A 12,374-nucleotide genomic window follows, 5' to 3' on the forward strand; every position below is an offset into this window, starting at 1 on the left:
GGCCCTAGAGACTGCTCACTGGAGATCATGAGTCCCTCCCCATCTACGACTGTCCAATTCTAGCTCAGAAGAAGCTGGACTCCAGTCCACACCCATCATCCTTTCAGTCTCCTCAACCTTCCTTTCCTGTAAAATCATTTATTTATTTCTTTAACATAAACTCAAATAGTCTAGCAATGTAACATTATACTCCAGGACAGACTGCTACAATGCCTCTACCTCTCTAGCTAAAAACTCCCAGGTCTATGAGGTCTCACTGAAAAAGTGAGTTCATACAAAATGAATGTTAGTGGCCACATATTTTGTTCCCCACCTCCCTTCCCTGTCTCCTGCTGGGGAATCAGAGTCTGTCAGCAGGCTCCTGCTCTGAACCCCCTCCCTCAGCTTTAAGAGAGCCTGTGTCCTCTGGCAGGCTCAGTAGTTCAGAGCACTGAAAGCTCTTTTGGAGGATCCAGGGGGATCCAGTGACTCCTTTGACCTCTACAGGCAGTAGGCAGTGTGTGGTGCACAATCATATGTACATGTGGTGCACAGGCATACACTCATGTGGTGCACATGCACCCATAGGAGTGGATACACAGGCATAGACACAGGCAAAACATACATACACATATAATTAAGTTAAAAAAGAAGAGCTCATGACTCTGGTATGTGGGCCTAGTTCCTATCTTCTAAGCCTCTTTCCTGGGCCATTATGTCTCAATGTTTCTTGTTGCTTTTCAGTCAATTCTTTTGCCTCATAGAACTCCAAAACCATGATGCCCTTGATGTACTTACAGCAGCCCTGGCACCTGGAGTAGCATACATTGTTCATGTCAATCAACAGTACAAAATGCAGGTAAAAACCTAACATGCTTTAAGAGGGTGTGGTAACACTGCCTACAAAAAAAAAGGTCCTGACTCATTCAGAAAAGTTCTAGACTGTTCTGTTCTAATCTGATAGTCTTGCACAAAGGCTGGGCTCTATTTATTGAGCCTCACAGCAAATGTTGTAATGAAAAATATTGCGGAAATTTTGTCCTCATTGATTTTTTCCACAGGGGCCTCACAAGGGGATTTGGTTTTGCCCTGTGACTCTGAACAGCACAGAAAGCCACAATCAGAAATTATCAATAGAGCTCTATCTGTGGGTTGTTTTCAACTTTTTTTAAAAAAAAGGGAAGTTCTTGTTTTCAGTACCTTGATGCTTCCAGTAAATGACTGAGATCTGCCACCACTTCAAAGACACATACATTATTTTGAGTTGAGAACAAATGAGTCACAGAGGAAAATTAGGAAACATTGTGCAATTGAGGTCATGCATTCATCTGAGCTTGCAGGAGTTAGTTAGTTACTTTGGAAATCCAAAGTATAGTAAGATTGGTTACAAAGTTTATCTTAGTAGTCAGTTAATTCTGAACAGGTTGAACCAACAGTGTAATCAGAATAAATATATAGTTATAAATGATTACATAGTTTATTATTGACCTGGTTGCAGGTTGGGTGGAAGTTTGATTTATAAAGGCAAGCTTCAAATAGCACTGCTGAGAAACTACATTTCTTTGAGAGGATACAAAGGTTGGCAGCTCTGAGAGAGCACAAGGGGTTGGCTCTCTTGGTCATTGTCCAGTGGGATTTATTCATGCACATGAGTTTTCTTTGCCTCCTTAATCATTTAGTGGATTTGTGTCCTTTAGATTACAGGCCATGGAGCTCCAGATGGCACGATTTCATGAACATCATCTGTTACCATCAGCTTCAACCAGTCAGGCCCCCAGCATTCCTTCTTAGCTCAGAAGCAGTTCCACAACAAAGAAGATCTCCATCTGATGTCAGTGACTTAAACTTGATCTGTCAAGGGAAAATTGTAGAGACAAAAAAGGCCCAAAGTCCCCCACCCTTCAGCAGGAGAACCTGAGTGCCTCAAGCCTGTTTCAGCAACTTGTGATGCCTTATGCATCCTGATGAGTCCTGCGGTGCCTGTAAATGTATTACCTGCCTATCCTAATATGACTTCATACAAAAGGCCCATAACCTAAGACCAAGTAATGTGCCCCACTGTTGTAAAAGGATCCCCTACATCTCAGGAGGGAGATTCTGTCTGAGAATTTTCTTCCTGTTCTGTTGTTTCTCCTGTAATACACATTCTTTATTAAACCACACATCAGTTGTAATCTGGTAAATTTTTTATTAAAGATTTTTACATATACATTTATATTATTACACATATGTATAATAAACTACTTGCAGCAAGAAGAACCACAAAACAAACAGGAATTATATATGATATAGGCAAAGTGTTTTGACTCTTTGTATTTGGCAGCCTTGAAGAAAAACATCTTTCCTATCTTGGTGAGTCTCAAAATCTAAACGTAAATCAGTATCTAACATATGTGTTCATTTTCAACTTAAAGCATCTATCTAGATCTAAAAACATCTTAACCCCTAATCAAGCAATCTCAATTGTAATCTGTACCAGCATTTTACTTGCTCTCAGGCAATTTCTTCATTCCTACATAGGTCAGTAACCGGTGCCTGGGGAATGGTGCTGCCCTTGGTGGGCTAGGTCAGCCCTCAGCAGTTAACTTAATTAAGACAACCTGACAGACACATCCACAGTCTAACCCTGGGTTTTCGAACCACTTGGTCTTGACCTTCTGGCCACCTGCTTCAGATGAGGTGCTGCTGCCATACTTGGGGACTGCTGCCTGGAGCCTGGGCTCTCTGTGCTGTTATGTACTTTCCTGAGGAAACAGAAAATGAATGGATAATGCTACATCCTACTAGGGCTGTGGAAGATATAAAGAACTTATTGGGCTAAGAACTAGCAGATTGCTTGTCTTGGGGTATGACAATTGTCTCTTGACTTAATTCTGAGCCTATATTTCTCCTCACCCTTCTCAAACTGCACCAGGGTCCAGGTGGTTTAACTAAAGATCCTCTTCTCTCACACAGCCATATAGACTCAGCCCCTTACCCCCCTTATCCCTGCTCCTGTCCTTACTGGCTTGTCCTCTTTGGTCTCAGCTCTCCTAAGTCTCTAAACCCTAAGATGTTCACATGGCCACAGCCCTGCAGTGCCCCAGGCTGGAGCTCAGGCTTGTGTAGCCACAGCCCCATTTCCTCCTAGTGATGGATGCTGTGACCCTGTCTTCTCTTGGCCAACTGGTGTGTGAGAGCTTCTGCCCAAGGCTCAGCTATGAGGTCTGGGTATAAAAGCTCTGGAGTTGCAGACGCTTCTCTGTCTGAGGCCTTCTGTGCCTTGCTGGGCTCTGTGCTCATTCCCTGGAAGGAAGGGACACCCCCAGAGTGGGCAGCTGCTGAGGGTCTGAACTCTTTCCAAAGTGGTGCACCTCTGGGCTAAGTGGGTAAAGTGCTTGCCAGTCTAGCCTACTTGACTGATTAAATAAATGGAATGAGCTAATTGTCAATGGAACTATAATAAAACTAAATAATACATAAATATATAAATATATAAATATATAAATTCAGGTTCATAGGAGGGGTAGGGGAAGGGAGGTCAGGCACTGAGGTCAAGGGAAAGGAAGGAGAGAGGGCAGGGCAGTGGGAGAAGGGCAAGGGCAAGGACAAGAGAGGTCAAAAGGGGACAGTGACACCCAAAATGTCTGGTTTATATAGGGAGTCTCTGGGAGAGGGGAAGTCCTGCCCCTAGGTAGAGGGCAGGGCAAGCCAGCCACGCCCTGCAGCAGGACCTAACATTACTGACCTGAGTTTGTTCTTTAAAACCCATGTAAAGGTGGAGCTAAATTTGCTTCCACAAAATTAGCTTCCAACCTCCACAGGTGGGCTGCCACACAGCCTCACACATAAACACCCCCTCTCTTTCCCTCCCTTCCTTTGTCTGTTCCAGCCTCCCTCCCTCCTTCTATCCCTCCCCCCTCTCTCTCTCACACACACACAATAATAATAATAAAAAGACAAATCATGTTTACTTTAAATTCATTAATCTATGTTTTTCATCTTGCTTGTTTTCACAGCCACTCACCTACTGGGCCAAATCAGTCATCTGGGTCATATTAGGCTCCTCCTTCGTTACCAATCTAGGGCACAGGCCCCATCTGTCTATCTGTTTTTGTGTTTTATTCATTTCACTTATTTATTTTGATAGAGGGTTTCACTATGTAGCTTTGGCTGGCCTGGAACACCATGTTTAGACCAGGCTGTCTAGTACCTTTAACATGGTGGCTACCGTGCAGTGGCAAATTTATCTATCTATCTATTATTTATTTATTTATAATTTCAATTTTATTAATTTATTCAGATTACAACTCAATTGTTATCCTACCACTTGTATCCTCCCATTCCTCCCTCCCTCCTTCCCTCCCGCTTTCACTCTATTCCCCTCCCCTAGGTCTATGACCGAGGGAGACCTCCTCCCCCACTATATGGTCATAGGCTGTCAAGTCTCATCTTGGGAGCCTGCTTATTATTTCTTTGAGTGCCACCAGACCTCGTCACCAAGTGGAAGTGGTCAAATATGGAGCACGAGAGTTCATGTGAGAGTCAGTCCCTGCTCTCCACGTAACTGTGGACAATGTCCTGTCCATTGGCTAGATCAGCAAGATGCTGTAATAACGCAGGGTAGCTGAGCATAGCAGAGACAGTGCAAATAGAGATATGCCTGGGGTGGGGGGTTGTGGAGTGGTGGCTGGCAGGATAATGGGACCAGCAAGCCTGGAAGGCTTGCTCACAGCTGTCAATGCAGCTGGATTGCAGACAGCAAGTAAGGCTGGAGGAATGAATGGCCAGCAGGGCCAGGGAGCCACAAGGGGCCCATCAGGATCTGCCATTTTGGCCTCCCTCTGAATCAAAGTAGACCATCTGAGACAATAAGCACATATTCCTGGGAACTTAAAGTCTAGTCAGAGGAAACGTGTGCACTTAAACCCAGAAAAGTCCATGGTCAATAGGAGTGCTTAGCCAAAAATAGGAGGGGTAGAGGTTGAGAGCCACAGGTTGCTTACCCAGAATATAGCAGGCAGTGTGGGGGTAGCCAGGGGGAGGTAGGGGAGCAGGTTACTCCAGCCAGAGGCAGTCCACTGGTCTACACCTCAGCTTAGAATCTTGAGAATCTGTCTGGAAGGCTTGCTCACAGCTGGCTTTAGGCAAGCACGGGAAATGAGAGAGCAGGCAGAATAATGGTCCTTTGAGTTTCATACCCAAGTTCAGCACCAATGTTATATTTATTAAAAAGGTAGATACAAGGTCATAAGGTACAAGACAGCAGATATTATGTTGTAGAGGAGTTTATGAAATGAGCATGAGGGGAGAAGGAAAAGGAGGGAAGGGGTATCCGAGAGAGAGAGAGAGAGAGAGAGAGAGAGAGAGAGAGAGAGAGAGGAGAGGAAGGGGTAGAGAGGGTTGAGAGAGTATAGAGAGAGGAAAAGTAGAGAGAGGGGTATCTATGAGGGCTTTCAGAGGCACACCCAAGCTGTATCTCTTCAGGATACACCTAACAGCATCTGACAACTACTTAAGCTTTTAAACTTTGCCAACAATTAGATTTTCTATGTACAATAATCCAATATCCTGCAAGAAAGAAGACCATTACATTTGGTCAGGGAGGTATCTTCCAGGTCTGTAAGAACACCTTGCTGTAATGCAAGCCCCAAATTGAGCTCCTGACTCCCAGATTTCTTCCAGTGCTAGGATGTCAGGGGATGCAAAGACTTGGTGTTCCTAGATACCACTCACAGGCTGGCTGGAAATCACCTCATAATCCTCAGGTCTTGATCATCACAGGTTTATTACTTTATTGCCTTACTGATTTTATGTGCGTGTGTGTGCCTTAAGAGATATCTTGTATCTGATCTCTGGTCAAGACTCCTGTGCTCAAACAACTAGGTGTTTGACTTGATACTTGAGGAGCAGTTTCCATGGCATCCACATGTCTCTCTCTTCAGCCATGACCCAGGAACTCATGGCCAGGTGGCTGTACACCTGCACCCAATCTAGCACTGGGCAGTACCCTATTCACTTCACTGAATCATATTACCCAATGATGTGGCTAGCTCCTTTTGCTGTGGAAAAAGAAAAGCAGAGAAGCATGTCAGGGAACCAGGCAGTCAGGAAGCTTATCACTGAGAATAATTTACTAAATGGGTTTTTCTTTTCTTTCTTTTTTCTTAATTTATTATAATTCATTCACATTACACCCCAATTGTTTTCCTCTCTTATCTTCCCATTCCCATCTTCCCTCCCTGTTCCTTCTATTTCTCTCTCCTAGACTTCTGATGGGGTGCCATCCTACCGCAACAGCAGCCTAGTAGGTCTCATTAGGATAGCCTTCATCCCCTTACTCTGTGTGCTCACTAGGCTACCTTGCCAAGGGACAGTGACCAAATTATGAACATCTGAGTGTATGTTAGAGGTTCAGCAGCAGTTCCCCCTCTACCCATGTGGAGAACTGGCTGTCCATTGGTTACATTTGAACTGGTGTCTTAGTTCTCTGCTAGCATTGTCCTTGGCTGGTGCATCAGTTTGTGCAGATCCCCCTGTGTCCACATCCACAGACTTTGATGGTCTCCCTGTGGAGCTCCTGTTCCCTCTCAGACCTTTCATCCTCCCATTCTTTCCTATAACTCTCAGCACTGCACCCAGAGTCCAGCTGCAAGTCCCAGCATCTGTGCAGAGCATCCACTGGGTGGAGTCTCTCAGAGGACATCTATGTTGGGCTAATGCCCTCTCATAAGTGAGTATATACCATTTGTGATTTTCTGGGTCTGGGTTACCTCAGTCAGGATGATCCTTTCTAGTTCCATCCATATGCCTGCAAATTTCAAGATTTCTTTGTTTTTAATAGCTGATTAATATACTATTGTGTAAATGTACCACAGTTTTTTTTTTAAATCCATTCTCCCCTTGGGGGAAATCTAGGTTGTTTCCAGATTCTGGCTATTATGAATCAAGCTGTTATGAGTATAGTTGAGCAAACCTCCATGTTGCATGGTGGAGCATCCTTTGGGTATATACCCAGCAGTGATATAGCTGAATCTTGAGGTAGCACTATTCCCAGCTTTCTGAGAAAGCACCAGATTGATTTCCAAAGTCGTTGTACAAGTTTACACTCCCACAAGCAATGGAAAAGTGTTCCCCTTTCTGTACATCGTTGTCAGAATTCAAAGTGGCTGAGCACAGTCTTGAGTCTGAAATCTGCTGAGGTGATTGAGAATTTTGGGAGAAGAGGCAGTAGCACTGCCGAAGGGAAGAGTGACTGTAAAGGTGTGGTGGCGTTCTTACTGCTACTGTCCTTACTCAGTAGTCATGACTCATGTTCAGAAACGGATGTGTTAGCGCGGGTGAGGACAGAGCTTCCAGGGCTCTGAAACCAAAAGTCTCCTGTCAGAATTCTCATGAAGTGTCATTGTTTATATGAAAAATGGGACGGCTGGGACTGGAGACATGGCTCAGCATTTAGGAACACTTACTACTCTTGTGAGGGCCTGAGTCCTGTTCCCAGTGTCCACTTCAGGTGGCTCACTACTGCCTGTAACTCTACCTCCAGGGCATCTGATATGCTCTTCTGTCCTCCACAGACACTTGCACACACATGACGTACACTCACACAATGACACACACATTACATATAAGTAAAAAAGTAACCACTGGCCTACACTCTCAAGGACCTCTTTCAAGCCCGGCTAGTGCCCTCCCGCTAGCCTGTGGCAGCTGAGGGACTTCACCTTAGTGTGGGCTAAGTCTATAAGCTTCTGAGGCATCTAGGGTGGAGCAGATCCCCTCATTGATCCTGCAGTAGCAGTTTCTGCCCAACAAATGTTGCCTATTGGTGAGATGTCTGCTTAACTTATACACTAGCATAGTCTTATGAGGCAAATGTTGTGTGCTTTCCCTAACTGCCAAGCACCTTACAGTCCACAGGCTGCTCTCCACACTGGGGTGAGAGTTCACACCTGTAATTCTAAATAGAAGGCTGACAGGAGGATTGTTATGAGACTGAGATCTGCCTGAGCTATATAGTGACTTCCAGACAGTGAGTGGGAGCCTGTTGAAAAGTGCAACAAAACCCCCAAACAAACAAAGGACAGTCAAACTTAGTTGGAGACTAATAAACAAAATCATTTGGTTATATGACCTCCAAAGTAATGGTTTTGCTAAAAAGTGGATAATAAAAAGCAAGGGAAGCAGTAGAACTTACACAGGTTTGACTAAGAAGGTTTTGCCATCTTATGACCAGGTATTCTTTTTTAAAAATATTTTTAAATTAATTTGTTCATATTAAATCTTGATTGTTAGCCCTTCTCCTGTTTCCTCCCATTTTCCCTCCCTCCCACTTCCCCCCTTCTCCCCTCCCCTATGTCTGTAATTGAGGGAGACCTCCTCCCCCTATACATGCTCTAAGAATATTGAGTCTCTTCTTGGTAACTTGCTATTCTTCCTCTGAGTGCCACCAGGCCTCCCCATCCAGGGGATGTATGACCAGATTTTCTTAAAAAATCTCCAGAGTACCAAAATTATCCCAATTTAAGTTTTAAATAAAAGGATATAATTGGCACTCAGGTCATGAAAGCTGTCTTCCAGGCTTTTGGCACTGTTGTACCTGCAAACATTCCTTACCTTGCCTCTTCTGATTACCTGTCTCCCAGGTGCTAGATTACTGTATAGAGCTGGGAAATGCAAATGTCCTCTGAGTAACTGAATAAGACATGATAATTAAAATATATCACAAAGAAAGCAGCACCACTATTGTGCTCTTGAGAAATCCATTTTTCAGTTTTGGTCCTTCATCCACTAGGTCCTTTATCACACCTTGTAGATTGTCAAAAGATCCCCGGTGACATTCTATTCCATCAATGGCTGTAGCTGCTGTTATCCTAGCAACATCTGTGATCACATCTTCCATGACGCCTTTCCACCTGTTAGTCAAGTCTCACTTTGCACAAGTGTAATGGCATTCTGTAGATCTCCTGATGTAGTTCACATGATAGTTTAACAAGATAAGTTATTTCCTCATTGCCAATTTTGACATTTTCCTTCTGGGCAGTATCCAGCCATTGCTTCTGTGGAGTCTTATCTGACGGTGGCTTGAAGCAGAACTTTGGACATCTAGAAGTTTGGGGTTCAATTATTCAACGGACATCATTACAGATGAGGCAGAACCTGGTTGTTTTTGACTCTTTCTCCAAGGTACATCTTAAAGCTGCCTGAGCAGCCAAGGTCATAGAATCCACATCATCCAGAATTGCAATCTTAAAGGGAGGACATGGCGTCCCATCTGAACGACTTCCTGACACAGTTAACTGAGCAAAGGTCTTCACTTTCTCTAGGACTACTTGCATTCCATGTTCATCAGATGTATTTAACTCAATAACTCTTAATGAGAAGAGTTCAGGCCCAAAGAGTTTTGTAGCTGCTGCCAAAATTGTGGCTGTTTTGCCTGTTCCAGGTGGCTGATGGAACAAGAGGTTAGGAAGACCTGCAGCTCCTTGTAAAGAGTTTTCAGCACTGTAACCACGTCTTCCTGGAAAGCAACTTCCTTCACACACTTTGGGTGATAGTTTTCTACCCAAGGAACTGGTTTGATTTTCTTGGTTTCTCCACTGCCTCCCTCAGTAACAGGTATCCCCAGTGACTCGATCATTTGTGGCTTAGTACAGACAGATGTGCCTTTTAGAAATGCCTGTATAGTTTCTTACTTCCTGCTGTCCCATGGATCTGTACCTGCTTTGTTTAAAGAATGTTTTGATTGTGACCAAGTTCATTTTGATGGCTCTGTCTCTCTCTCCCTTCTTCCCTCCCTCTGCATGTGCAGCCTGCATGTGAGCACATGTGTGCATGCAGGCAAGTGTGTGTGTGCTCTGGTGTATGTCTGTGTGTGTGTGTGTGTGTTACAAATGGTTGAAACTTGGATCCTATGTGTGGTAGACAAGCGCTCACCACTGAGCTGCATCCTCTTCCTTGCCTTCTCCACTTCTTCATCCTCTCACTGTGGCCTGGCCCTCGTTCCTCCATCATCCCGGGCCCACCTAACATAAAGATGCTTCCAGTACAAATGACTGGAGACTCGTGCTCTGAAAACCCCTGTGGAAAAGTAAGAATCCCAGGAGACTGATGCGTCACTGGTGCCTCCTTCTTTTTCTCATCCCCCACAACTAGCACCAGCACCACCCAGGGTCCACAGGGTTCTCTCAGAAAGATAAGTACAAAGAGTTCCTCGTTGAATGAGAACAAGAAGAGGGGGAAAGGAGACAACACAGAAGCCCTGTGAAGAATAGCAACAGTAGCCTGTAACCTCTTCATCAGGCTCAATAGACTGGTTTGCAGTCTGTATAAAAGTGGCCAACACAGGGAGCTGGGAGGGGCAGGGAGATGAGTGGCAGAGCGTGAGCTTAGCACACAGAAGCTCTGGGCCTAGTCTCTGGGGTAGAGGGCAGCTTCCCAGCCCCACCCACTCCTGTCCCCCAGGGATTTCCTCAAGACAGGGAAGGAATGGCCTAACATAATTTCTAGTGGTGCCCAATGTGGGCACAGTAGACAACTGTACCCCAGGTCTTAGTCACATTATTACCAGCATTACTTACTCATGGGGGAAGTTCACCAACTGTGTCCTTGTATCACTTCCTGTAAAAACTGACTCCTTTTGACTGTCACAGTGTCTCTCTGTACACGCCCCTAGAATCCCATAAAATATGACAGATGTACTCAAGCAGCCTCATGTTGAGGAATCTTTCTGTGAGGATGCTGAGCCTCTGCATAATTAACCTACAGGGTCTGGAAACATCTCCTTAAGGAAATGTAATAAATCAGACAAACCTTCCTGTTGTAGTGGATGTGGGAGCCAGTTCCTCTGCTGGGATGTGACCACTGAGAATCCTGCATCAGAGTTGCTGTGGTGACCTACAGAATACCTTGGCCCACAGAGGTGGCAATGACATAAACAGACAGCCAGAACTATAGTAATGGTACCAAGTGAGGTTAGGAGCCTCACCTGAGATCTTGGCTGCCTTCAGATGTATGCAACTGTGTCCCTACTACCTGTGCCATATTTGAAAACCTAAAACCATAAGAATCAGTGCACATGCACACAAAAGAGTATTATGCTGCTGGGGAAAAGAATAAGGAAGATCTCTGTTTCATATTGGATGAAGCTCTACCCCTCCTGCATCCCAGAAACTTACAGAACGATTGTTTGATCAGAGAATGTTAGTCTTTTTAGGAAAGGGGAAATTATATATACATAGAGAATTTTTGTGTCTCTAAATTCATCCAATACAAACACAGTGAATTAGGCCAGGCATGGTGGTACACAACTTTCATACCAGCACTCAAGAAGCAGAGGCAGGTGGATAACTGTGAGTTTGAGGCCAGCCTGGTCTACAAAGTGAGTCCAGAACAGACAAGTCTAGACAGAGAAACCGTGTCTCAAAATAGCACACCAAACCAAACAAGAACAAAAAGCAAAACAAAACAAACAAATCTCCCCTTTGTAAATTTTACAAAGGACATGCTGGAAAGATAAACTGGAATAAAAAACAGGAGTGGAGGGGCTGGAGAGCTGTCTCTGAGTCTAAGAGCAGGAACTGCACTTCCAGAGGCTCAATGTGCAGTTCTTAGCTCACAGCTTCTATAACTCCAGCTCCCGGGGACCCCACGATGTCTTCTTCCCTCCCAAGGCACTGTGTTCATGTACACAGACTCACACTAGATACAGCATATGCACACAGTTCACTAAAAACCTTAAAACAAGCAAACCCCACAAAACTGGAGAGGACCAAACGAAGCATGGGATGAGGAGGGAGCTCCAGATGCTCTGAGCATTCCTTTCTTTCACTACTTCACATGTAAAAGTTCACAGCTGGGATGGCCTCCTGGTTTTCTACTGACTTATACTAGGTAGAGGGGTCAGGGGTGCTGGTTAACTGTTTATAAATCAGGAGAGCCTCCACAGGAACCATCGCAAGTAAATGTCAGCAGGGCATTGTTGGGAGCCCTAGGTGAAGGCTAAGGGTGAAGGAAACAGCAAAGAATCTGCTTTTTCTCAAGATGACCTGTCTTTAAAGAACCTGTTTTAAAACTGACCAACATTCCTCCCACCAGGTCATCTTGCATCCTAGAAGGAAGGCAAGATAGCAGACAGGGTTTTCAATCTCATTTATATAAGAGTCTGACTTTTCCAGTCTGGAGTAGTGGAGACTTGGGACACAGGAACTGGCCACCTATCTTTCTTTTTTTGTTGCCTGCAGAACAAGCTCTCTACCTCAAGCCCTGGTAGTTAAAAATTATTTTTTCCTCCTCCACTTTCAATGTCTGTTGTGCTCTGTTGCTTTTATTTCCAGTAATTGATGGCACACTCTGGTGTCCTTAAAGCTGTCATTCAGTCCCCAAAGGCACAGGAAACAAGCTGTAGGAAAGCACCC

The 12,374-nt window shown here is 44.6% G+C and overlaps 1 pseudogene across 1 annotated transcript in view; it reads right to left on the reverse strand.

Annotated features, from left to right (window-relative positions):
- LOC311605707 (replication factor C subunit 4-like) overlaps positions 1-10,631 on the reverse strand; it is a 42,723-nt pseudogene extending 32,092 nt beyond the window's left edge. The window contains exons 1-2 of the transcript XR_014783661.1: positions 10,539-10,631; positions 9,233-9,681 (exon numbers count right to left, since the gene is read on the reverse strand). The product of XR_014783661.1 is annotated as a replication factor C subunit 4-like (transcript). The remainder of the gene's footprint in view (positions 1-9,232; positions 9,682-10,538) is intronic.
- Positions 10,632-12,374: the final 1,743 nt, after the last annotated feature.

This window comes from Acomys minous (assembly GCF_964271855.1).
Source record: "Acomys minous genome assembly, chromosome: 9".
Lineage (NCBI taxonomy): Eukaryota > Metazoa > Chordata > Mammalia > Rodentia > Muridae > Acomys > Acomys minous.